Raw genomic sequence first — 21986 nt, forward strand, 5'->3', positions numbered from 1 at the left:
TCAGTTTGAATAATTGTCCAATTAAATATAATTTGGAAGTCAGTGCTAACCCAGTGCCTTGATCACAGGAGGAAGAATCACTTGGAGGCGTGCATTAATAAATCCCTGGGAGCCCCATCGCTCCCCAGACCCCTCCTCTGGTTTAATTTTGAGAAATTTTTTGTCTTCCCATGGTCTATATGCCTCCCATTTGGAAATGAGCTGCTTTTCCCCAAAGAATTCCTCGGCCTCACTCGTTTCCATCTGTCTGTCTGCTTCTCTCTAGCAAGAAGATACATGAGGCTTCTCCTCGGGATGGTTCCTTTATGGGCCTGGGGACTTGTGGGTTCTTCTTTCATTCCTCCAGTCATTCATTCAACAAACACCTACTGAGAACTTACTCTGGGCCCTGCCCTGCGCTGGAAAGGGGAAAAACCAGATGTTGCTCTGGCCCTCAAAGATGACTCAGCCCATTGAGGGAGAGGGACCCAAAAATGGGCCTGAGTGGTTCAATGTGGTTCGTGCTGTGTTCTGCTCCCAAGGGGGCCCTGGTCCAAGGCTTACCTGGAGAAAGTGACAGCCAAGTGAGGCCTAGAAGGACAAAAAGAGACAGCCCTAGGAAAGGAGAGGGTGCATCAGGAATGTGCAGAAACGCAGAGTGGGAGGGCACTGAGCGGGATAGCCCTAGGTGCTTTGGTGTGGCCAGGTGCAGTCATGTGGGGTTTGGTAGGAAATAGGCAGGAAAGGGCCGGAGCTGGGATGTGGTGATGCCTTGAGCCTAGAGAAGGAATCTGGAGTTTATCTGGATTTAAGGGTAATGCCAGGCTAGGACTGGGTGAGTCCAGCAGAGCCCCTAGGGATTTAAGGAGGCATTGCTATTTAAGGCTGACCCTGCATTGCGCAACCAGAGGATGAGTGCATTCTTAAATTTTGCACCCTAGTCTGGGTCTTGGGGCAATGGAAGGTTTCCGAGAGAGAGAGAGATGGGAACAAACTGTTTTAGAAAGATCATTGGCGGCTGTATGCTAGAACTCATCCTCCCAGCCCAGTGCAGCCCAAGGGTCAGGGTCAGGGTCAGGGAGGCCAGTTAGGAAGTGACTGCAAGGGTCCCAGGGAGAGGAGAACACCTCAATCAAGGGGAGGCAGGGAGAATGGGGGAGGGGCCGTGCTCAGGCAGACCAGACAGGAGGAATCACGATGGGCCTCACCGGGAGAGTCCACAGACTAATGAGAGACGCAGGCCTTCTGGAGCCTGGGGGGGGTGTGTCACTGTGGGCAAAGCTGCCACCTGCATGGCCTCAAGATGAAATCTGGTGGAGATGGATGCAGGGAGACAGCCATGCTCCCTGCAGCTCAGCTCAGCCAGGAGGCTGGCAGCCTGAAGCGTAGCATGGCCACTGGGCTCGGAGGTCTTGGCTGGGCCTGGTCCAGGGCCAGGGTCAGTGATAGGGCCAAGCTCAGGACTGAGCTGGTGACCAGAATTCTGTTCAACCTATTCGGGCTGGTCGAAGGGGAGACCCCAGGGTCATGGGCCTAAGTCAGAGACCCCTGGCCACCACCCCGTGAACTCCTATCCCTACCGTGAAGAGCTGATCAGAGTAAAGTCCCCTTGAGGGCTGCGGTCAGGTTTGGTGGCTTTTCGATGCTCACAGCCCTACCACCTGACCTTGTGGCCCATTTGAGGCCCAGGAACAAAGGGGAACGAAGTAAGGACTTGGCGTGTGTCCCTCACCAGCGCCCTGCGACCTGTCCAGAGCACTGCTCCAGACCCAAGGCTCCACCCTGCCCCAGGCTCTCAACCCATCCTCCTGGCCCAGTGCAGCCCAAAGATGCGAATTGCCCTGAGAAGGTCCATCTAGCTGGTGGGCTTGCCCTGCCTGTAGCCCCAGTACCTCCAGTTGGCGGGTCTGATTTTCCCCAGAATGAGCCAGAGAGGGCTCTGACCTACAAAGGGGTCCTCAGGTTCTCTGGATCACTCCTCCATATTGCAGATGGGGAAACTCAAGTCAGGAGATGGAAGAAAGTCCCTCGGGGCCATACAGAGAGTAACTGCAAAGCCAAGGCCAACCCCAGGGCTCCCAGTGGCCAGCCAGGGTGTTTATACAGCATCTTAGTCTCTTTGGGCTGACAGAACACAATACCACAGACTGGGTGGCTTACACACTATAGAAACGCATTTCTCACAGTTCTGGAGGCTGGGAGTCCAAGATCAGGGTGCCAACGTGATCAGGTTCCAGGTTCCAGAAGACTGCGACTTCTCGCTGTGTCCTCATGTGGTGGAATGGGCTAGGGAGGGGCCCATTTTATAATCACCTCCCAAAGTCCCCTCTTCCTAATTACCTGGGGAATTAAAATTTTTGCATTTGAATTTGGGGGGAACATAAACATTCAGACCGTAGTGTACAGTAATTATTATACCACTTGCCCAGCCTAGGGATGTAGTGAGGGAGATGGGCGGCAGCCCTGGGGTCCCCACAGGAGGATCCGTCCTCTGGGAGTGGCTTGGGGAGGGCAGCTAAGGACCCAGAGCATTTCTGTGGTACTGCCCTGGTCAGCTGCATCTGATGGGGTGAAATACCCTCACACAGGGGCCTGTCCCCAGTAGGAGGAGACTGATGGGCTCAGAGGTGTGGTCATGGGCTTAGAAACTATCTGTCCTGAGACCAAAGCCTGACCAGGCAGTGTCCAGGCCAAGCTGCAGGCCTAGGGAGAGGATATTTTTGTCTGGGAGCCTGAGGTCACTTCAGTAGAGATGATGGTGAAGTGAGGATGCGGTCCGGACATACTGCGTGGTGTCCTCTGGAGGCTGGGGACTGGATCAGAAGGTGGGGTGCTGGCGCTGGCTGGGCCCCTGCGTGGCCTGCATTGAACAATCAGTTATAGAGCATGTTGGTATACTGAACACTGTTCTAGGTGGCGGTGACACTGTAGTGAACCAAAGGGGCAAACAGCTCTGTTGGCATGGAGTTTAGCCTTTAGAGAGGGCAGATAACCAACCAACACAAGCAAGTAAAACGTAGAGCGTGTGAATTATGATAAGTGCCACGCAGGAAAGTGAAGTGGGGAGGGTGCGGGGGAGCCTAAGGGGATGGGTACCGTTTTACATGGGGTGGCCTGAGGAAGTTTCACTGAGAAGTTGACATTTGAGTGGAGACTTGAAGGCGGTGAGGGGAAGAGGCTTGAGGGTCCTTCTGGGCGTGGGAACAGCAGTGCTAAAGCCCTGAGGTGGGCATGTGTGTGGCTTGTTCAGCAAAGAGGTCAAGGCTGGAATGGAGCGAGCAGAGTGGGGAGCGTTTGGGGATGGGAGTCACAGAGGACAAGCTATAGGAAGCCAAGGACACCAGAAGACAGGCTGAGGGCAGTGCGGGGTGAGTTCAAGGGTCCCTGGAGCTGTCCTCCCAACCCAGGAAGGATTGGCGAGGCCCCATCTGCTGGCTGTAGTCACAGAGCCTCCCTACGGGCCCGCCGTGCCTCCCCAGCTCCCCCAGGAAAATGCTGCTCCGGGCCACTCTGCTGACTTCTGTGGGAAGGCACACAGGGGTGGCGAGGAGGGTGCAGTGGCCCCCATCTGCTCTAGCTGCCACCCCCATTCTTCCTCAGCCCCACCAGGAAGGAAGGAGCGGGATTTGTCTGCCCATATTCACAGCGATGGAGGTGATCCAGGTTGAAAGAAAATCAATAAGATGTGTCCATTTATGTGGCACAAAGGAAGAAAGGTCTGCAGACAGAAATAGGCCGGGATTCACACGCAGGTGACTTAATAAGACTTTTCGCCAGTTTGAAGAGGACGGTAATTTAGATTTGCCTTTGAACGTCTCTTTTTTTTGTGCCTCAATAACTCTCGGGATCAGCCTGCTTAGGAAGCAAGGGAAAGGAGATTGGCCGCCTTCTTAGAAGACAAGCCCGTTTGGGAAGGCCGCTTGCTCGGAGAAGTTCAAACACCGGCCTTGAGAAAAGATGAAAGTGCCGCTTCAGCACATCCTTGGCCCATTGATCATGATTGAGGCCTGGGCCTGGTGCATTTGGGCTGGAGCGGGACAATGAGAACAAGGCTGGGCTGCCGGGAGGCCTCCTCTGAGCCGCTGTGGAGCCGGAGGTGCTCATTACCGGCTCTGGGGCTTCGTGGCCAGGTGGGGGGCAAGAGGCAGCGAGGCCCTGACTGCAGACTGCAAGCCCCACAGGCCCCGTGGGCTGCCACCCAGCCTTAGCCCCGGAGGCAGCTCAGCTCTCCCCGCAGGCGGTGGCTTCCCTGGCTTTTGGCAGGCAGGACTCAGGCTGCCTCTCTGGCTCCAGCTTGGCCCACGGGCAGACCCAGTTCATCCCAAAGAAGTCTGGAATGCCTGAAGGAAAAGGCGAAGGGCCGAGGTCGGACTCCTCGGGGCTCCCCTGAGGAGGTCACGGCACCAGCCACCTCTGAGCCTGGGTGTCGCCTGATGGGCAGGGCTGGGCTACCTGAGTGGGCTCTCCTCACCCTTCAGGGGCAGCTGGGGTCCCGGGGTCTTAGGAAGCTGGGGCGTTGGGGCGGTGTCCCAGCCTCCAGGTAGATCCTGTGCTCCTCTCCCCAGACCCAGTTCAAGTTTTGCCTCTCCCAAACACCCTGTCCTCAGTGCCTCCATAGGGCCCCGTGCTTGCCCCACTGTGGGCCTCATCACCTATGCTGTCACTGTCCCATCCCCACCCGCAAGCTCCTCAGGATGAGGACAGCCCACAGCCACCACACGGGGCCGGGCACAGAGCAGGCGCTGGAAATGTCTGCCACTCTGGTGCCTCTTCATTTGACCTCCTTTCACAGCCAGCAGGAGGTCCCCACGTTCAATGCAGTTCCTGATCCACCCAAGGCCATGTGTGGGGAAGGTTAGCAGCAGACCCAGCACATGATGCCCGTCTCTAGCCCCAGCCCAGTGTCTTCTGCTTCAGTGCCCTGGGCCCTCTCAAGGTCCAGCAGGACTGTGGGAGGGACAGAAGTTGGAGTCAGGGGACTTCCTCCCACAGCCTGGTTTGCGTTTAATCCTGAGCAGGTCTGCCTTAGCTGTGATAGAATACCATAAACTGGGTGGCTTATAAAGAACAGAACTTTGTTTCTCACGGTTCTGGAGTCTGGAAGGCCAAGATCTGGGCGCCTGCATGGTTGGTTCTGGAGAGGGCCCTCTTCTGGGTTGCTGACGGCCAGCATCTCACAGGGTGGCCAGCAGAGAGAAGAAGCAAGCTCTCTTGTGTCTCCTGTAAGGACACTAATCCCACTCCTGAGGGCTGCACCCTTGTGATCTCATCTAATCCTAATTACCTCCCAAAGGCCCCACCTCCTAATACCGTCACACTGAGGGTATGGTTTCAACGTATGAATTTTGGGGAGACAACAAACATTCAGTTGATAGCAAAGTCCATTCCCCTCCTTCCCAGTTTCTTCCTCTGGAGACACGCTGGGCTGGTCTCTGTGCTGTCCAGTATAGTAGCCACTAGCCGCTTGTGGCCATGGAGCACTTGAAATGTGCCTAGTTGGAATTGAGATGTGCTGTCAGTGTAAAAGATTATACACTTCAGTAATAATTTTATGCTGATTACATGTTGAAATGATAGTGTTTTGGGTTACATAAACCCAATAATAATATGGGGCTAAGGAAAATATATTATTAAATTAGTTTAATCTTTTCAGTGTGACTACTAGAAACTTTAAAAATCATGTATGTGGCTTGCAGTGTATTTCTGTTGGACAACAGCAGTCTATGTGGGTTCTGAGCATGAATGTTCTAGAAATCTATGATGAGATATGGGTGGGAAAGTGCTTTGAACAGAGCCAGTTTTCACAGGGATAATACAGGCAGCCAGGAGGGACCAGGCCTGCCTCGGAAACGGTTATTGCCCAAAGCTGGGCCTTTTGGATATCTCCTTCAGGCTTTTCTAGTACCAGAAGCCAGTGACCACTGTCATGGATGAGGCAGTGCTTTCAAGGGGTCTCTCTCATTGTGGCCTAGGGTGTCATGGGCACTTCCTTCTTTCTCTGAGGTTCACGTGCTGTGCAATACTGTTACTAGAACAGGTGACCAGGACCTCGTGGTCTTCACGAAGGGCCTGGGGACCCGGGCTACGGATGAGGAAGGGGTACTGGTCTTAGAGTCGGGGTTCTGCCTCGTTCCCAGGCTTCCCTGGCCTCTCTGTGTTTGCACACCACTCCACCTCCTAGAAGGCCCTTTGCTCTTTTGCCCACCTGGTGACTTCCTGTTGAAGCTCATTAGCACCTCCTCAGGGAGCCCCACAGATGGAGTTCTCTGATCCGTCTGTACTGTGATGGACCAGCATTCCTATTTGGCTGGAAGCACCCCAAGAACAGAGTCTGGTCCCTGTGCTCCAGCACTCACACGGGACCAGGCACAGAGCAGGTCTACACATTGAAGGAGAGTTTGAGTGAATGGACAGAATCTGGTTCCAGATCAGCCTTGGAATGGGGCACAGTGCTTAGTGGGGACTGGGCAGGTGATGGATAGAACTTGGGGGTGATGCAGAAAAGCAGTGTGAACTGGGGGAGGCGGGGGAAGACTGAGAGTCCAGGAACTTCTATTAACAGTCTTCGAGGTGTGAGGTCCTCCCTGGAGGGGATGACACCAAACAGGCTTAGGGCAGCCTGGCTGAGGGGAGTGGGAAGGTTAGGTCCTGCCCCCTGGCTTCCTGGGAAGGCCAAGCAGGAGCCAATAGAGGAAGTGGGGGATTTGGTCCAGGATCTGAGAGGGGCCTAGGAGATCCTGCAGGCACCTAAGGGACTTCAGAAAGAAAGGGGCTATAGAGACTGGGAGAGAAGAGCCCCCTGTCTGGAGATAGGGGCCTCCTCCTGGCCTGGGAATCTGGAATCTGGAACAGGAGGGTCCCTTGAGAGATGGAAATGCCAGAATGACTCTGATGAGGGAGACCTTCTGGGGTAGGCTGGGTTGTGGGGTGGGACAGGCCAGGGTGAGGCTGGGCTGGGGGCACTAGTCCAACAAAGGGAGAGGTCAGGCCTGGGGGTGGCAGGGGGCTCACTGGGTTCCAGAAGAGAGGCTGCTGGGACTGGAGGGAATGTTAGGACCCTGCAGTGGCTCCAGACATGGCCGTAACATGGACAGGTACGTTGGCAAGACCGTGGGGCTCCACACTCTGCCACTGAGCTGCCTCAGGACACCTGTCAGCCTCTCTGCACTCCTACTAGTCCTGTGAGCTGCGAGCACCATTGAGGCCTCAGGCAGGCAGACCCGAGGCCCACCTGGGTCCAAATGCCTGGCTGTAGCTGCAGCACTGGTAGCTGATGGCCCCGGATGCTACCTCCCTCTCTGAGACTCGAACTTCTCATCTGCACAGTCCTTGGGGTTTGCCACTTCCTGCCCACCCTGGAGGGCCCAGGCTACGGCCTAGCCTTTGCCTCTTTGGGGAGGGGGCTTCAGCATCTCAGCCAGCAGGGGCAGATCCCCAGAGCTCCTGAGGGTAGGCAGATGAAAGTCACTGCCCCCACTCCCTCCCCCAGCCTCCCGGCCAGTCACTTCCCCTCTCCTCCTCTCCTCAGCAGAACTGTAAGAATTATTATTTTTTAAATCCTCATTGGAATGCTAATTTTGATTTTGAGTGTCTGTCATGGGCTCTTTGAAGTTTTTCAGACAAAATAAGTATCTCCTTAACAGAGGGGATTAGCGCCTACTTGTTTAGAATCCTCAGTCCGAGAGTGACAACCAATTTCAGAATCTGTGGGGTTTAGGGAGGCTGCAGGAAGAGAGGCCGCCTCCCTCCCTGGTGGTCAGCTTTCCATAAATGGCTTAATGGGGTTAGAGTTTAACCCCTCAAACAGGGATCAGAGCCCCCAGCTTGAAAGCCAGTGAGCAGTGAGGCAGATCTTGCTATTTAAATCCAGCAGGGCTTGGTTAGAACTCTTTCATTCTCTAGAGTTTAAAGAAAACAAACCCACTTCCCTTGCAGAATGTAGGGCCCGCTCCAGACATCCGTCCCAGGCTTCCTCCCCAGAATGCAGGCCTTCGTGCCGCAGGTAATTCCTGGCCCAGGCTCGGCCCAGGCTGGGAGGCTCCTGGCGTTAGAATTCCGTTCAATTCAGGAGTACTAATGGGCCAATTTGTAAAGAAAGAAATGTAATGAGTTATCACAAAGCGCAGCAAGGACTCGACAAACCGGGCACTTCCCCTGCATCAAGCATCCCAGCGTGCTGGCAGACCAGCCGCACTAGAAGTCCTGGGGGTCCCCTGGGAATGCAGCCCTCCCTCAGCTGCACAAGCAGCGGCAGCCCTGGCCGGTTTCCTTCCCCCTTTACTCCTCCCCCAAGTCATAGTCCTTAAGGGCCGGGTGGCTGAGGGTGATGGTGTGAGGTATATGGAGGTACAAGGAGTGGGGGGACACTTAAGGATTTATTTGCCAAAGCAAAATTATCATTCAGGACATTTTTAAAAAGAGCATTAATACCACATGAGGGCCTGTGAGCCCCCGCTGGACTGCAGCATTTCCCCGGGACTCCCATGGCTAGCCCGCACCCAGGATCTGAGGCTGCGGCTTGGTCTGTCATTAAGCCTGGGGTCGTGGATGGTGTTGGGCTGCCGCATCCATCCAGTCTGTCACACGAAGCCAAACTGCACCCAGCCTGGACTTGTGGGTGGGCTGTGGGACCTGCTCTGCAGAGAACAGGTGAATGACACGCTGTGTCCATTCTGCTGAGATAACAGGCTATGAACTTGAGTCATAGACCCCTAGGCGGGCAAGACCCTCCTGTTCTTCTTTCAGATGTGCAAAATCAGGTCCCCAAAGGGGAAGTGAACTGCCGGAGGACTCACATTAAGGCACTGGCAGCTGTCACACGGTGGACGTGATGAGCTAGGACAGACTGTCATTGAAGCTGGTGAGGGGCAGTGGGAAGGGCTGGGCCTACAGGTTAGCCCTGGAGGCCTAGAGTGAGGCTCTGGGCTCAGCCTGGCCTGGCCTACTCACCCTGCAGGCTGGAATGCCTGGAGTCACCCCCACTCTTCCTTCCCTGGCCACCCACTGACCTGGTCTAGCCCAGGCCTGGGGACCGGGAGGACAGAGATCTTGGCCAGCTTGGGAAAGAGGGCTGACCCATGCAGAGGGTCTCTCTGGGCTGATGTGCCCCTATGGTCTCATTCCTGCCCCTTCGGCCTCTGCTGCCCGCACTGCTGGCCTGTACCCCAGAAATCTGTCCCATCAGGCACATCAGGAGGTTCTTCCAGAGCTGCAGGTCATGGGAAGGTCCCATCACCCATAGATGGGACAGGTGGAGGTCTGGCCACTGTAGGGACTGCTTTATCTCAGAGACATGTGCTCCAGACTGGTCCTCAGTGAGGTGCCAGGTAGCCTGGTCCTGCCCACTCAGATCCTGCCTCTTTTCCTCCTATTTTTGTAAGCTACCTAAAGATCCCTCAGGCTCAAGGGAGGTCCACCTGGAGCCGCAAGTTCCACAGAGAGGGCCACAGTCATCTTCCTCATACGAATAATAAATAACAATAGCCAGCACAGCTAGTGTTTACTGTGTGGCAGGCACGATTCTGAATGCCGTACATTAACTCACCAAATCTTAACAGTACTATGATGAGATACTATTGTTATGATTCCCATTTTGCAGGTTAGGAAAACTGAGGCCTAGAGAGGCTAAATAACTTGGTCAAGGTCACCAAGCTAGTGAATGACAGAGTAAGAGTTCACATCCAGCCAGCGTGGCCCCAGAGTTTGTGCTCTAGCGGCCACTGATGGCTGGAGTCCAGTAGAGTCCTGAGATCCATCCCTGGCATCTACCATGAGGGCAGGTTGAGTGTCCAGAGGCTGAAATTTCCCTGTGCTGTGAGAGATGAGACACAGGGAGAGGGCAGTGGATGCAGGGCATTGACTCAGGTTTGGGGAGAGCCCAAGGAGCATGGCGCTGACAGAAAAAACACCTGCCATGTGCCAGGCACTGTGCCTGGCACTCCACCCACAGTATCTAATAAAAGTCTACAGCAGCCCTGTAAGGTAGGAATGACTGTCTCCATTTAACTGATGAATAAGATGGAGACTCAGAAAGGTTAAGTTACTTGTCCATGGTCACACAGCTTGTAAAGAGCATAGCTGGGTTTCAAACGCAAGTTCATATGGTTTCAAAGGCGGGTCTAAGGCCATCGTGTGCCAGAGGGTGGGGTGCGGATGGAGGGAGAGGGGAGGGAAGGGGAGGACTGAGAGTGACGTACCTGGGCAGCCGTTCTGCAGCTGGCCAGAGCTGGGTACGCCGGGAAGTCACACTTAGAGCCAAAGGATGCTGAGTCAGACTGGCTCACGGCCAGATGGGGATGCTTAAGAGCAGCAGGGACCCTTCCTGCGTGCAGGCGGGGGGGGGGGGGGGGGGCTGCAGGGAGTGACCTCAGCTCCTAGTTAGGTCATTGCTCTGAGCTTCCTCTAGGGCAGGGGGGAGGTGAACTGTTACTAACCAAGGGGGGAGACTGCACCCTATGGACCAGGGTGGGGCAGGGGGAGAGGCCAAAGCCCTTGCTCACATCACCCCAGGTTTTCTAACTCCTGGGGGTTCCATCGCTGTGGCAGCGTCCCCCACCCCTGTGTCCTTTGTGTTCCCACACCTTCTGGGTCACCACCTGCCACGTCCCAGGCTCCCACATCCTGCGGCCCGTCCTGGGAGCGGAAGGGTTACGGCTTCTGCTGCTGAGTGGAGGCCGCTGTTCCCCAGCATTAAGCAGCTTTAGTGTCTCCTACCCCAGCCCTGATTTAAAATTCATAAATGCTAATCCTTCATAATTTACGGTTTAAAAGCAGCCCCACTCACAGGCCCCATGGCTACAGCTCTGTCAGAGTAATTATGCCGCCAAGCTGAAATTGGACTACTAACTGAGATATTAAACAGGGGGGGAAATCCTCGCGCTGGCAGCCGACCCAATTATTCCAAATAAGCAAACAGATTAGTGAGTAATTTTCCAGTTAAATTTGGTGATTGGTGCCAGAATTGTATGTTAAATATTCAGAAGTAAATAGATTAAAGATGAAATGTGCCCCCCTCCTTTTTTTCTGAGCTTAACTTACTGTGTATATTAAAACTTTTTCATGAGGAGAAAAAAAGTAAAAATGATAATTAAAAAATCCAAATAAACCCCTCTGGGCCTCCCCAGTGCAGCTTGGCAGAGGCCAGAGCCGGGTACAGGCCCCTCCAGCCTCCTTGACTTCCCAGCCCTTCCTGGGCAGGGCCGGCCAAGCTGCCACCAAGCGCAAACTCCAGCCCTCCCCAGGGAAGGGGGGGCACGTGGGATTCTGGGCATCTGGGTGGGCTAGGGACCTCCCCGGCCTGGTGCACTGGGGTTGTATTTCTTTACAAAGAGAAATCACAAATCTATTAGTCCTACAATCAGAGCTGAGAAAACCCGGGCAGGGGTGGCAGAGGGAGGGGCAATTCGTGGACCCGCGATGCCGCGGGGGTGCTGGGTTCCTCCAGGCACAGAGCAGCCTCTGGTTCTTAGGGCCCCGTGCCTGCAGCTAGGTCCCCAGCCACCATGCTCCCCCACCGTGCTTTCCTGGCCTGTCTGTCGCCTCTGGTCGGCTGTCCTCGGGTTGGGGGTTACTGAGTGGAGGCACACACACCTGCTGGGGCCTCCCCACTGCTTAGCCTCCTACACTCCTTCCTGGCAGCCTGAACACTCCCTTCTCCACCTCCTCCTTAGATTCTCTGCAGCGGCTTAACCACAGCAGAATACCCGATAGGAAGGGGCCTGTGAGTCATCTCCTCAGAAAAGCCAATGTAGAAACGGAGGCCCAGAGAGGTCAATGGATCGTCCCAAGGCACGCAGCAATTCAGAGACAGAAATGCATCTGGAACAGGGCTCTTTGGCCGCTCAGCCTGTTCATCCTCTCTCTGCTGCCCCCTAGAGGCCCAGGGCTGCTGGCACAGGCTCACCAGGGCAGGTGCAGAGACCTGCGCAGGAATAGGGGGAGAACAGGGCAGGAGCCCCTGTGTCAGCCCAGAAGTGAGAGGCTGGGTCTGCAGAGAGGACAGAGGGTGGAGGGGGAGAAGGTCGTGGGCCCAAACTGGGACAGTCAGGCAAGGGGAGCTGAAAGAAGGGGCCTGGGGACGGTAGTCTGTGGGTAGGCAGGGGCGGGTAAAGCCTGCAGGCCCCAGGAGGGGGGACGGTTTCGGGACCAGGACCTCCTGTCTGGTTCCACCCCACCCCCCTGCCCCTCAGCGTTCCAATTCCAAGTCCCAAGACCAACCTTAGGCACAGCTTCCTCCAGGGCAGGCCCCCATTCCCCCTTTCTCTTAAGTAACCCCTTCCATTAGGTTCCAACTCCCAAAGCACTGAGAGGGTAGATGGGGGAAGGTGGGGAATCCAGGGGCCGAGTCACTCTCTGCAAAGGTCCCCTTCCTTGTCCTGAGGAAACTCCGTGGCCCCAGCCATGGGGGACGACTCCCTGTCCCCTGGGAGCCCCCTTGTCTCTCCTTCAGCCTCTGAGAGGCACACCCGAGGGCAGGGAGGATGGGGTGGAGGGTGGTCCAACCACCTCTCTCCAACACGACCCACTGAGGCTGCAGTCATAGGAAGGCCTGCCCAGGCCGCCAAAACAGCGCCCAGATAAGCACAAGACAGGCAGGCAGGCATCAGGCCCACATCCAGTCAGAGGAGGATGGTGTGAGGACACAGAAAGGACATGATCTGTGGGACCCACCCAGCTTGGCCTTCTCTGACCCACTAGGCTACTGGTTCTCACACAGGGCAAATCAGGGCCCCAGAGAATCTTTTACAAAATACACACAAGCCCTCCACCCCCATGTGGAATCCCCTAGAGGTTATTAACAAACCTACCTAATGAAATTGCTACTCCTAGAACAATGATTTGCAATTCTTAAAAAGTAGCTGAACCCTTTCTTCAAACAAAATCTTTTGTATAAGCAAGGCTATTATGCCAAGTAGATAACAGAACTCGAGTTAAATGTTTTAATTGCCACTCCCCTACCCCCTATTCTGAGGCATCTGGGAGAACCCCCAGAATTCCACCAGGGGGCAGCCACCTAGGCACCAGGAATCTGAACCTCTAGTTTGTGGTTCCCAGGGACTCCTCCTGAGGGGCTCCCATCAGTGGGTACAGCCTGCTGAATGTGGCTGAAATGCCTGGGATGGTCAGGGAGTGAGTGGGGACACAGCCAAGTTCCTCCAAGTGCTACTGAGGACAGCTGCTGTGGCCAGGAGGGCTGAGAAACTTTATAAGGTACCTTTCTGAGAGTTCCCCAGAAGGAGGGGCCAGTTAAAACTAGAGAGTGAGAGGGTCCTGGCCTGAGGTCCCAACCCTCTTGCTCATCCATTGTGCAGGTAGATTCCTTTCTTGGCTTCTTTCCTTTGGGGACATAGCAACATAGTCCTTCCCTCTCAGAACTTCAGGGAAGATGGGAAAGGGGCCTGAATCATTATCTTCACATCCTGGGCTCCAGCCAGTGACCAGGAGATGAAGGGTATGCAGACATATTCAGTCGTCATCTGAGAGAGAGAGAGAGAGAGAGAAAAGGAAGGAAGGAGGGAAGGGAGGGAGGGAGGAAGGAGAAAGAAAGACACCCCCCCCCCATATAAAAGAACAATAAAAAACACTGATTGAGTACCTTCTGTGCCTGGCCAGCACGGAGACATGGCAGTGTTACTTAATTGTCAGCCTTCCCATCTGAGGTGCACCCAGGTCTGCCTCATGACCTCTGTTGACTGAGAGAAACAGTCCCACCTTCTTCTACCAGTGCCTGGCTGAGCTGAGCCCCAGCCCTGGTAGTGCACTGAGCTCATTTCATACACTGTCTTTTTCCTCATCAGGCTGGAGTTGCCCATAGTACCAGGTCCTTCCAGTTCTTCCTTCTCACTGGTCTTCTCTGGATTTGGTATGAGCATAACTTTGCATGACAAGCTAAAGATTATCTCCTAACTAACTTCTAGTAGTTTGTTGTTTTGTTTTATTTTGTTTTTAACTGTTTCAGACTTAAGACTTTCCAAAGGGGCCAAATTTTGTTTTCTGTCAATATTAAAATGAAATATAAACAACCAAAGGAAACAGAACACAGTTTTTGAACAGAGCTACACCAGGTGCAGGGATTCTGGGGCTGCTAAGGCGCTTATGTGCACAGAATCCCCAGCCCTTTACTCTACAATTCAGGTGGGGACCTGAGGCCCCTGGGGTCAGGCAGGAGAGCCTGCATGGTCATAGAGTGGAGCCTCTTGCTGGCTCTCTGGGGGACATTTCCCCTACAGTGGGAAACTCTTGCTACATGGGCAGTTTTGGTTGTCAGAGAACCCACACTGCCAGTCCCTGTGCTGAAACATACAGAAGGACACACACACCCATGTATGCACATGTAAACTCCTATAGAGACACGCACAAGAGCAAACACACACATGCACATATGTACACACACACACACACACACACACACACGCACACATACTAGGAATCACCCTAGGCCTTTCCAAACACTTGGCCCCTGGGAATCAGGCCCCCAGGCTGTGGTGAGTTAGTAAACTGCTCTCCAAGGGAAAAACACAGGCCCTGATTTGTAGTGTTTGCCAGTTTCCTCGATGGCAGATTTTAAGCTACCGACAGTTTAACAACTGACTTGCAGAATTCCTGCATATTTAGTAGTTGGCTCTAGCAGGCTGCAGGACCCTGTGTCTTCCATCCCAGGCCTGGCTGCTGTTGGAGTGACTGTTTGAGGGGGTCTGAGGGGACGGAACCGGGAAGGGTGTTGGCCTGGAGCAAGCTAGGTCTCAGGAGCAGGCTTTTGAGCTCTAGTGAGTGCGAGAGGCTTCAGAGGACCCAGTTAGCCCCTGGGGGGAGGAGCTACAGGCAGGATGGTGGTGCTGGACTGACCAGTGGCATTCTCACAGCTACCCCAGGAGGCAGTGCGCTCCCGGTCCCTGGAGGTGTGGCGTCAGGGCCAGAGGCCCAGTCAGCTGGGACGTGAGGAGAGGTTCACGCCTCCGCCTCTTACTCCCTCCGTGGAGCCCACACTCGGGACTTTTGCCCTGAATCACAGCACAGAGTAGTGAAGGCTTAGGTTGTGACGGCTCCCGCCTGGGGTCCCAGGGGTAGGGAGCAGGTCCAGAACTCGTTCCCGGGGAGGGGGTCAAAGCTAGACTGTGCTCCAAGCCCCTGGCACATGCGCCACTGTCCCAGTAGCCTTCACACACAAAACACAGATTCATAGATAGAAGAATTCCAAGACAGCAACCACAGAGCATTAAACCCCAAGCATGGGGCCCTTCTGAGCCTGGGCCACTACGTCCAGGACACAGCTGTCTGTTCAACAGCCAGGTCCCACGGATCCACATCCAAATGCCTCTTCACCAGGCCTTCTGCACAGTCATTTCCCTCCTGACTAGTTGGAAGAGTCCCCTTCAACTCCAGGAGGGAGTCCTTGCTTACTGGCCTTCTGTGACCAGAGCCCGCTTCCTCCCCAGCCCCGCCTGTTGCCCCTGCACCTGTGCCCTGGTTGTGTCAATCTACTTACACTCTGTGGCCCTTTTCTGTCTCCCAGCCTTTGCCTGTGCCTGTGCCCAGCGCCCTTCCCAGCGCCACCTGCAAGCTCTGAGTCAACACTTCCGAGTTCATCTAGCTCGTCACCGGCCTCGTGAAGTCTTTCCTATCTCCAGGAAGAGGTAAAGAGGCTTCTTTTCTTTTTTCTCCTTGTGCTTTATCCTGCAATAACCTATTGTGGTACTTATTATTTGTTCACTTATTTATTTAATACATATTTATTGAGCATCTATTATGTTCAGTTACAGCCTCGCTAACACTCTCGTTTGAAGGTTAACCAGCCCCCAAAGATCACTGTCTACTCATTTCTATATCTTCAGGGCCTAGAAGCAACTAATAAATATTTGTCTAATTAAAGAAAGAGGGAAGGAAAGAAGGAAGGTCCACCTGAGGCCACTCCTGGCCCCATCGTCTACTGGTATTTGAAGCCAGCTTTTTCAACCTGCGACTGGTGACACAGCCTGGGAGGCATGAAGCAGTGGCCTGCTGGGAATGGGGTGGGCATTGGGGAGGCAGAAGCAGAAGAATAGGTGGGCAGGGGCTGGATCATGAAGGGCCTGGAATGTTCTGGTAAGGGTTTTGCGCTTTACTCTGTGGATGATGGGGAGCCATTGAAGGGTTCAGACACTCTAGTGACTCGATTCCATCTCACTGTGACTGCCGTCATAGGATGGACTGGGGACAGTGACATTCACTCCAGTGCTGACATAGGTGGGTGAATAGTTTGGGCTCAGTGAGGTTAGCTGCCAGGGCATGAGAGCTGCAGGGTGGGAACATTCCAGACTCAGGGGGGTCAGTTCTTTACCACGGTGGTCCCCAATCTTTCTGGCGCCAGGGACCAGTTTCATGGAAGACAGTGTTTCCACGGACCGTGGGGCGGGGGCTGGTTCAGGCGGTAATGCGAGCGGTGGGGAATGGCAGAGGAAGCTTCGCTCGCTTGCCCGCCGCTCACCTCCCGCTGTGCGGCCCAGGGGCTGGGGACCCCTGCTTTACCAGTTGCCCCCCACCCTATTTCCACCAACTGGGAATGCATCCTCCTGAGGCCAACAAGGACCAGAGCTCTTCTTTCTCCACATGGCTTCCAGAGCTCTTCAGCCTTGAGAAGTCATCAGGAAATAGCATGGGATGTTTGGCCATAGCTTTTTTTTTTTTTTTTTTTTTTGCGGTACACGGGCCTCTCACTGCTGTGGTCTCTCCTGTTGCGGAGCACAGGCTCCGGACGCGCAGGCCCAGCGGCCATGGCTCACGGGCCCAGCGGCTCCGCAGCACGTGGGATCTTCCCGGACCAGGGCACGAACCCGTTTCCTCTGCATCGGCAGGCGGACTCTCAACCACCGCACCACCAGGGAAGCCCCTTGGCCATAGCTTTGAGGGATTTGTATCTAGTTTCTGATTATAATCCTCAGTCCGTTGTGTGCTTTTAGAAAACATAACATAACCACAGATACACTATACAAAATATGCACTCATGTGCCACGCCCACAAGTGAGCACACACATACACTCGAAAAGGGCACGTCACACATGTGCACACATGCAGGCCATGTGCTCTGGGCACACATGGTAGCCAAATGTGTACCTATGCACATACTTGGGGGTGGGGACAGGGACGGGACGGCTCTCATCGTCATCGTTGTCACCACCCAGCATCACCACCCAGCGTGACCACGCCCCCATGCTCCTGCTGATGTCCCACTGGCCTGATCCCACCCTGACCTCACTCCCTCAGTGGGCGATTCTGACCGCATCCTGTTCCCACCGGGATTTCATGCGCCCAGATCTCACTCCCTCAACACCCCGACCCTCCAGTCTCTCCCCCTCATTGTTTTCATCTGACCGTGACCTCACCTCCCACACCAAAGTGACCCGTCCCTGACTTCACGTCTTGACCTCACCTTGACCTCATGTAACTGATTTTGTCCTCATGACTCAGACCCTCATGACTAACCAAGGGGGCATTTCAGTGCAGGCCTTTCTCTGAGGTGATCATGGAAGACGTGGGCCTGGCCACACTTATATGTCCTTCCCTTGCTCTAAATAAGGTCACATTTTCCTCAGCTGTCTTAAATTGTTTTAGAAAGGAGGCCGATATAAATTAAAATCAATAGGTAACTATATATGCAAGTCTCCTCAATCATTACACACACAAAAAAAATTTTTTTAAGTATTTCATCCCCTCTGGCATCCCGCCCAAGGCATCATGAACCTCCTCCCTTCTCGTCAAGGTTCTGTGGGCCACACGGCTGACCACGCTTCCATGAATTCTTTTCCTCTCATCTTCCCTGACCCTTCCTTCCTCTCTGGCTGCTCGTCCTCACTCCCTTCTCTCTCTTCTTCCTCCAGTGACCTCCTAGATGTCAGTGTTCCCCAGGACTTTTCCTCTCATTAAACACACCTCCTTACAATCTGGCCTGGCCCTGACTTTCTTCCACTGTTGAACTGTACACTGAGGGCCCCTCACCTCTGTCTAAAGCACTGAGCTGTCTCCTGGGCTCCAGACCCTCATAGCCAAGAGATTCCATCATCTTCACGTGATGTCCCACATTCAAAATTTATCCCATCACTTTCTACCCCCAACAATCCCTGGTCCAAACTGCCCTTTCCTCCTGTATTCAGCGTCCTGGTGAATGACACTAACCATCACACAACTGCCGGGTAATTCTCCTACTAGGCCCCCCACTTCTCTTTCTCTTTTCCTTCAAATACAAAGTCACCAAGGTCTATTGATTTTACCTCTTTAGTGCCTCTTGAATCTGGTTCCCATTCTCCACTACCATCACCACCCTGATCCTGTCTGGTCTTCCTGTTTCTGCTCCACATGCCCCCGATCCAGAGCAACCTTTCTAAGACAGGAATCAAAGCATGCCTTTGAACTGCCTGAAACTGTCAACGGCTCCCCCATTGCCTACAAAGTAAAGTGCATAACCCTTACCAGATATCCCAGGCTCTTCACGATCTCACCCCTGTGCACTATTTCTTCTTCCTCTGCCTCTCCCACCTCTGCAGCTCTGCCCCAATCACCCTACTCCTCAATGCCCACCCCACCCACAAAAGGCCACTGCTTCATGACTCTAACACATAGTGGTCCGTTGCTGGTCCAAAGTGTTGACTTTAAACATCAGTAGAGATGGGCCTGGGGAGGTATACATTCATGTATTCACTCAACAATCATTCCACGAGCCTGTTTCATTCCAAGCACTGGGATGGGCACTGGGGTTACAGTGCTTAAAAATCCAAGGGTTCTTCCCTGGAGGAGCTCACTGGCCCCCTGGGGGAGATAGAAGGGAAGGTAAGCAAGTACAGAATAAAGAGGAGCCACTGAAGACAGAAAGTCAGAGTGTGATGGAATCCTGATTTGCTTCAGACTTTGGGCATCAAATGCAGTGGAAAGGGCAAGAGTGGATTTGGGGAGGCCCGTCTGGAGCTACCGCAGTCATCCAGCAGAGAAATCACGGGGCCTGGATGGGCGAGGAGGCCACGAGAATGGAGGGGTGTCCAGAAAGTGGAATGGGCAGGACTGGGTGACTAATTAGCCTGGGGTACAAGGGAAGAGTCTAGGATGACTGCAAGGTTTCTGCATCAGGCAATGAGGGGATGGTGGTACCACTGGTGAAGCGAAAACCAGGCAGGGTGGGGAACAGGTGTGAGCCTCAGCCCTACCCTGAATCCTTGATATTTATCGTTGCTGTTGTTTTAGCTAATAATCTGGAACACTACTAGAGCCAAGCACGTGCCAGGTGCTTTACTTGCTTTATCTGATGGTATCCTCACGTTAAACCCTTAAGGAGACGACTAGAATCCCCATTCTCAGTAGATGGGACGACTGAGGCTGAAGAAAGTTAAATAATTTGTCTGGGTTCACATACTTGGCGAGTGAAGGAGCCAGGATGCCAGTCCAAGCCTGGATGACTCCAAACAGCCCACTCTTAACGGCTGCACTATGTCACCTTCTCAGCTGGTGACCCCTGCTTATGGGTGTGAGCCTGTGGGGCTGCATCGGCCTTGTATCCAGGGCCACTCGCTGTAGTTTCTGCCTCTATTCCTTGCTTCTCGCTCTAGGGTAGAGCTTGCTTTTCCTTTACATGGCTCTCGATCTGTGTAAGGACAGGCTCCAATGCTGGGCGCTCACCTGAGTGCCTGGACGCCACAGTGATTGGTGAGGGTAGGGATCTAAAGGAGGGCAGCAGCCTGGCCTGTGGGCAGTGGCCTGCCCTCTGGTCACACATACCAGAGCTGAGAGCTGTGTCCTCCCAGGCCTTTTCTGCGCACTGTCACCTGTCCTTCCACTGTCTGAGCTGAACCCCTGGGACAGAGGACAAGGCATTTCACGGGGTTTGCAAAGGCTGGGCTGGGGAGCTGGCCTCTGTGGAGTGGAGAAGCAAGGCAGGCAGGGGGCGCCACAGACCCCTCTAGGGTGGTGGACGCCTGGGAGGTTGTACCTGATGAGCTCCCCTGAGCAACCAAGCACTGGAAAATCAATACCGTTTTCCACTTTCAGTGCTGGGCTACTACTTTTCATTACATGTCGCGCTTCCTCTGTGCTGCTGGGGACTGAGACGTTTCTCTGGCCATGGTCCCAGCCCTAATCTCTGTATAGGCTGACAAGCCTGGTGAACACATGGCTCTGGGGCCCCTGGTTTGTTTCACGGTACCTGGGAACCCGGGGCCTGTCACCTAGCCCTTAGCTATACGCGTCCCTGCCTTCCCTTCTCTCTCTCTCTCTCTCTCTCTCTCTCTCTCTCTCTCTCTCTCTCTCACACACACACACACACACACACACTCGACCCTGACTCATGTCATCCACATTTTCCAGATAGTGGAATGTGTCACCATACAAGCACCCACTTTATCATTTTAACCTTTTTGAATGAAAATTTTTCCTAAATCTCCTGACATTAAGTAAAGACTAGGGCTTCCCTGGTGGCGCAGTGGTAGAGAGTCCGCCTGCTGATGCAGGGGACATGGGTTCGTGCCCCGGTCCGGGAAGATCCCACATGCTGCGGAGCAGCTGGGCCCGTGAGCCATGGTCGTGAGCCTGCACGTCCAGAGCCTGTGCTCCGCAACGGGAGAGGCCACAACAGTGAGAGGCCCGCGTACAGCAAAAAAAAAAAAAGACTATATCTTTATCTCTTTTTGTTAAAATAATAAAATTCATTATACAAAGTCTGGCAATTATAGGCCATTATGAGGAGAAATGATTTCATTCAGGAGTCATTAATGAAGAAGAAACTACACACAGGTGTGCATGCATATGGAGTCTGTAAGGATTTGCATGTGGGCACCAGGAGAGGGTGTGTTTATCTCAGCTCAAGCATCATCTCCTCAGGGGAGGAAGGAGATTCTGTGACCTTCAGGGCCCAGAACAGTGCCCAGACCACAGCAGGAGCTTAACACATAAAGTATTTGTAGAATGAATTAATGAACATGCTTCAGTGTCAGGATAGAGCTCCTCCTAGCCTCCATCCAGGCCCTTTCTCAGCTCCAACTCAGCTGAGAATCGGGAAGGAAACAAAGAGCTCTGAATAAAACACATGCCCTGACTCTTACTTTGAGGAGAGTCTCCACGCTGTCAGCCAAATCTATTTCCTCTTCTTTTACAAATAATGTATAAAGTTTGGTTTTCTAGTCTTCATGCTGCAAAGTTGATTTCCTGGTCTCCAAGCTCACCAAAGATTAGGAGTAGCACAAGAAGTGAAGATGCTAGGGACAGACACCCTGGCGGCTACACACACCGTACACATCCACACCGTACACATCCACACCGTACACATCCACACCGTACACACAGGGCTCAGAAACCATGGCGCTGGGGCATTCTGCGCAAGGACTAACAGCCTTCAGAGCCTCTGAGTGCATCTAGATATTCCACTTTCAAATATAACGGTGACCTTAGGCATCTCAAGTAGATGAAATCCTGTCTAGAATGCCGTCTTACAGAAGGCATCAGAGGCGTATGATATTCGAGGTTTATTCTTCCCAAGCGGCTCCCCACCCTCACCTTTCTCCCCTCTCTGGCCGAGAGGGCCGCCCTAAACTATGTTGGGGACAGAGAGGAACCCACCTGTGTTGTCTCCAGTGACACAGGATGATCTGGAAAGCACAGCTGTGGCTCCTGGCCCTCCCCATCCCCTGCGCCCTCCCGATTTTAGATTTTTCGCCTCCAAACTTGCGCCCCAGTCGGGTGGATTCTGGCGCACCAGGAGCAGACCGGACTTCGCAACAATTATTAATTGAGCCAAGCACTTTAAGAATGCTTATTTGCACACAGTTATGAAGTGTCACATATGTCTCAAATGCAAGCGGCTTCCATTAGAAGCGGAACGGCAGAGCAGGAAGCACGAGCAATATTTCCTTAAAAGTTCATCGTAGGCAATGGGCTAGTGTGCCAAGCCAAACAAATCCAGGCAATAATGGAAATGTAGCATGAAATTACTTCTGTAAACAACAACCATTCATTATGTGAACATTTTTCATAAGCGAGCAGGCAGGGAGAGGGGC

General features: G+C 53.7%; 1 long non-coding RNA gene across 1 annotated transcript in view; it reads left to right on the top strand.

Moving 5' to 3' along the window:
• Positions 1 to 21986, top strand: part of LOC132597757 (uncharacterized) — a 52150-nt gene that overhangs the window by 17715 nt on the left and 12449 nt on the right. Inside the window, exon 3 of the long non-coding RNA XR_009565044.2 lies at positions 15491 to 15611. This is a non-coding gene — a long non-coding RNA (uncharacterized lncRNA). The remainder of the gene's footprint in view (positions 1 to 15490; positions 15612 to 21986) is intronic.

The sequence above is a fragment of the Globicephala melas genome, chromosome 8, assembly GCF_963455315.2.
Source record: "Globicephala melas chromosome 8, mGloMel1.2, whole genome shotgun sequence".
NCBI classification, from domain to species: domain Eukaryota; kingdom Metazoa; phylum Chordata; class Mammalia; order Artiodactyla; family Delphinidae; genus Globicephala; species Globicephala melas.